This window comes from Urocitellus parryii, chromosome 4 (assembly GCF_045843805.1).
Source record: "Urocitellus parryii isolate mUroPar1 chromosome 4, mUroPar1.hap1, whole genome shotgun sequence".
NCBI lineage: Eukaryota > Metazoa > Chordata > Mammalia > Rodentia > Sciuridae > Urocitellus > Urocitellus parryii.
Genome location: NC_135534.1, coordinates 11,590,067 through 11,595,528, shown reverse-complemented (window position 1 = coordinate 11,595,528; position 5,462 = coordinate 11,590,067). Strand labels below are relative to the sequence as shown.

At 37.2% G+C, this 5,462-nt stretch overlaps 1 non-coding gene across 1 annotated transcript; it reads right to left on the bottom strand.

The window, feature by feature from the left end:
* Positions 1-4,045: 4,045 nt before the first annotated feature.
* On the bottom strand, positions 4,046-4,152 carry LOC144254733 (U6 spliceosomal RNA). The gene has a single exon (XR_013343585.1). It is a non-coding gene; the product is annotated as a U6 spliceosomal RNA (small nuclear RNA).
* Between the last annotated feature and the right edge of the window lie 1,310 nt (positions 4,153-5,462).

Here is a 5,462-nt window from a genome sequence, read left to right as displayed (position 1 = left end):
CGTCACTGACTACCGGTCCAGCATTCAGCCATACTTATGGATAGGCCTATGCACCAGTGGGGGGGTGAGGTTCTTGCCTCACCTCTGTTGGCCCCCAAATTTTAGACCATCACTAGTAGAAGGGAGGAGGATACAGAAATGCCACGACACCAAGCCAATTGACCGCTCCTTTGGAAAAATTGCATCACTGGTGACACCATCAGCAAAGATATGCCAGCACTACCACAATTAACATGGGGTGCGCTGGCAAGGAAATTGCATCACTGGTGACACCGTCAGCAAAGATATGCCAGCACTACCACAATTCGCTGCACCAGACGATAGTTCACAATGCATACAACTGATGTATAGTCCAGGCAAGTTCTGCAAGCAGTTCAAAGTGGAAGAGTCTATCAATATGTCCATTTCTTCCCAAAGTAAATCGAGTCCTTGATTGAGCATTACTTGTTGAGTTATATTCATTGATGCATCAGTTTATACAGTTTACTGTGATAGCTATCATAGAAGCTGTAGTTTGGTTTTATCTTAGTCTTCACCGGCACTGGGATGGAGATGGGAATTCTGGCAATGATGCTAAAGAGACATTATCCTGAACAGAATTATTAAATATGATGAAAAGGAAAGGTGAAAGTAAACAAACAGATCTGTTAACCACCTTTAAAAACAATCATTAACAGCTGTTTACCTAATTTAAATTAGTAAGCAAACAGATCTGTTAACCATCTTTAAAAACAATCATTAACAGCTGTTTACTTAATTTAAATTAAACCATATAAATCACGTGAATAAAAAAAATTCGGATCCATTTTTTCATGAGCGCTCCTCATATATGAAATATGGACATACATACATACAGACATACAACACAAAACAAAAGTGTGCACACATAACATACAACACATAAGACAATAGTAAATAAAGGCCTTGTAGCTATACCTAGGTGAAATCTCCATTGCAATGTTTAAAAACTCCACAGTCAAAAAATAAAACTGATCAGAAAAACATTAACCTTGGTTTGTATGAGCTCAAAAATAAAATAGAACTTTATGATGTGGGAAAAATGCAATAATAAAATAGATATTGAAAAAAGGCACCGTGGTTAATCACTGTCACAGATGTAAGAATAGCCAAGCTGGAGCTCTGGATATCAGCTGTTATGGATTTGAGTCAAATCATCTTCTTTTTCTGTAGAAATTGTTTTGGTTAACCTCTCTGGAATCCAAATCGGCTGCTGTTCTCCCTGTGGAAAAACAGAGACAGAGCCTCGACTCCAGACTATTACTGGGTCAGGACCTTTCCATTGTCCTGTTAGAATATCTTTCCAAAGTACCTTAGGCTTATGTACATTTTTCGGATACATATGTCTTTCCGCAGCACTAAGTCCTGATGAATCCAAATTTAGAAGGTTTAGAGTAAAAAGGGTTATTTTAAGTTTATCTTTGGGGGATATATACCCCTTTCCAATTCCCTCTTTTTGCTTTAATAAGTACGTTTTAATAGTTTGATGAGCTCTTTCAACTATGCCTTGACCCTGTGGATTGTATGGGATTCCTGTTATATGAGTAATACCAAATGATGAGCAAAATTGTTTGAAAGAGGTAGAAGTATAACCAGGACCATTATGCATTTTTAACTGTTTAGGAACGTCCACAGTGGCATAATTTTGTAAGCAATGAGCTATAATATCTTTAGTTTTTTCTCCGGCATGAAGGGAACCCATCAAAAATCCGGAAGAAGTATCAACTGTAACATGTAAATATTTTAATTTTCCAAATTCTGGCAAGTGTGTGACGTCCATCTGCCAAATATGGTTAGGTATCAGTCCTCTAGGATTGACTCCAAGATTAACTTGTGGTAAAAAGGTCACACAATTTTGACATTGTTTTATTATATGTCTGGCTTGTTCCTTAGTTATTTTAAAAAGCTTTTGTAAAGTATTAGCATTAACATGAAACCTTTTATGAAAATTTGTAGCTTCTTCTAGTGTAGAGAAAATATGTACGTCATGTGTAGTTTTATCTGCTAAATCATTGCCCAAACTAAGGGCTCCAGGCAATCCTGTATGTGCCCTAATATGTCCTATAAAGAATGGATCTTTTCTGTCCCAGATTAGACTTTGTATAGTGGAAAACAAAGAGAAAACAGTAGAGGAAGGGGAAATCCTACCAGCATCGTCAAGGGATATAATAGCATTAACTATATATTGACTATTAGAAAATAAATTAAATACAGAATCTTTGAACATCACAAAAGCTTGTAAAACTGCATTAAGCTCTACCTTTTGAGCTGATTGTTTGGGTACTAAGAATGTAAAAGTTTGATCACGGGTAACTACTGCTGCTGTACCATTATTAGACCCATCAGTGAATATATTTGGAGCATTCATGATAGGTGTTTTTCTTGTCATTTTAGGAAAAACTACAGGATGCTTAGACCAAAAAGACAACAAAGGATTAGATGGTAAATGATTATCAAATAAAACATTAGATTTACACATGATTATTGCCCAAGTATTTAACTCATTAGCTAACTCATCAATTTGATCCATAGTATATGGAGTAATAATTTTATTGGGAGAAATCCCAAACACTCCGTTTGCTGCTCTTATTCCTTTGAGTATTAATTGTCCTACAGCCTCAGGATACCTAGTAAGAATAGTGTTAGGAGAATAATATAAATGTATCCACAATAATGTACCTTCTTGCCAAAATACTCCTGTAGGAATATTTTTTGTTGGTAGTACAATAAATAATAAAGGCAAACTTATATCAATTCTATCTAGATGCATATTTTCCATATATGTTTCAATGATTTTTAATGCCTTTCCAGCTTTAGGAGTTAATATTCGGGGTGAATTTGGATCTGATGGACCTTTTAGAATATCAAATAAAGGTCCCAACTCTCCTGTTGGTATGCCTAGATAAGGCCTTATCCAATTTATGTCTCCCAATAACTTTTGAAAGTCGTTAAGTGATTTGAGTTGATCTACTCGTATTTGAATTTTTGGTGGACGGACCATGGTTGAGGATAATAGAACTCCTAAATAATTAATTGGAAAATTTAATTGTACTTTATCTATTCCTATCTCTAGATTATAATTTTTAATAAGTTTGTAAGTGTGGCATAACATTCCAGCAATGTGTTTTTATCTTTATGTGCTGATAATACATCATCCATATAGTGAAATATTTTTAGTTCAGGATTTTGATTTCTAAGTGGCTGGATTGCTTTATTAACATAGATTTGACTCATAGTTGGACTGTTAGCCATTCCTTGAGGGAGTACTTTCCATTCATATCTCTCATCAGGACCTTCATGATTTAATGCAGGGATAGTAAATGCAAAACGTGGACTATCCTCGGGATGAATTGGAATCGAAAAAAAACAATCTTTAATATCTATAGCTAAAACATGCCACGTTTTTGGTAAAGCAGACAATTGGGGAATCCCTGATTGAGCAGGTCCCATAATAACCATCTCATTATTAATGGCTCTTAAATCTTTCAATAATCTCCATTTACCTGATTTCTTTTTGATGACAAAAATGGGAGTATTATGGGGAGATACAGAAGGTTGTAAATATCCTTCCGCTAATTGTTGTTTGACCAGATCATGGGCTACTTGTATCTTTTCTTTAGTCAGGGGCCACTGAGGAACCCACGCTGGTCTTTCTGATTTCCAAGTAATTTTTTTTTGGGGGGGGGGGCTTCAGATCCAGGAGGTTTGGCTCCGGAGTCCATGCTTTTATTTTTTATTTATTTATTTATTTATTTATTTTTTTTATGTATCAATCAAGCAATTATTAAGATCCTACAATGTATCATACAGGCAGTGAGGATATAACATTGAACAAAAACAGACAAGAGTGCTGGGGTTGTGGCTCAGTGGTAGAGTGTTCGCCTAGCATGCGTGAGGCACTGGGTTTGATCCTTAGGACCATAAAAAAAATGAAGTAAAAATATTATGTGTCCACCAACAACTAAAAAATAAATATGAAAAACAAAAAACAGATAAGAATCACTGCTCATAAGTTTACATTCTGGTGAAAAATATGGAACGCTTCACGAATTTGCGTATCATCCTTGCGCAGGGGCCATGCTAATCTTCTCTGTATCGTTCCAATTTTAGTATATGTGCTGCCAAAGCGAGCACTCCAAGTAATTTTGATTGTCTCAGTGGCCTTTTCTGAAAATCCAACCCATGTCTGTCTGTTCCTTGATCTATTTGAATTGGTGCTGCTATACCTTGTTCTTGTTTTCCTAATCCTTTTTCTTTCCTAACACCTTGTCTAGCCCTAGTAGTGGGCACATTAGGATTGATGTTATTTGTTAATGTCAAACCTAGTTGATCTAGGACATTCGTCCCCATAAATTTATGGGAAGATGATCTAATACATATGGCTGTATAGTTCCTTCACATCCTTCAGGATCCTTCCAATCTAATACCATAGCACTTCTATGGGGATTAGTCGCCACTCCTAGGCCTCGAAGCGTTTGAGTGGCTGGTTGTAATGGCCAATGTTTTGGCCATTCTTGAAGAGATATGATGCTAAGGTCAGCACCTGTGTCCAGTAGTCCATTAAACTCATGACCCTGAATATTTAGTTTTAGCATTGGGCGAGAATCTAAATTTAAAGACAGCATAGCCCAATCTACACCTGTGGAGCCTAATCCCCTGGAACCTCTTTCTACATTATGACTAGAGAATTTATTATGTAGGCTGGGTATTATTAACAACTGTGCTATTCTATCTCCAGGTGAAATTACTGATATACCTCCTGGAGAACTAGCTATAATTTTTATTTCACCTACATAATCGGGATCAATTACCCCAGGACTTATCATAAGTCCTTTTAATGTAGATGAACTACGTCCCAATAATAAGCCTATTGTTCCTTGGGAAAGAGGTCCTTTTACTCCTGTAGGAATGATTTGAACTCCCATCTCTGGAGTTAGTACTGCTCTGGCAGAGGCGCAGATGTCCAACCCTGTGCTCCCTCGGGTTTGTCTGATGAGGGATCTAATGGACAATGTGTCCTGGGCACCACTCTGATGGTGTTGCTGGGTTCCTCCAGTGCTCCGTATATTTGTGGTTGTGGGCCCCAGAGCATTGGGCCCCCCAGTCCGTTTTTTGGCAATGAAGCCTGATGCCTTTCTCCACAATATTGTGGGTAAATACCTGATCCTTGTCCGTTTTTTGATAAAGGAGTACCTTCTATGGTGGTTTGAGAACGGCATTCATTAGCCCAATGTCTCCCTCTACGGCATCGTGGGCAAATACCCGGTATTCTATTCCTTTGATTTCTAGTTTTGTTAAACCCTCCTCTTATGGGGCAACTCCTTTTAAAATGTCCTGTTTGTTCACAATTATAGCATGTTTCTGGCCTGGCATCTAAAGCCTGTTGTACCACAGCTGCCAAAACTTGCCCTTGTTCATTAATATCTCTACATAATTTAATATAT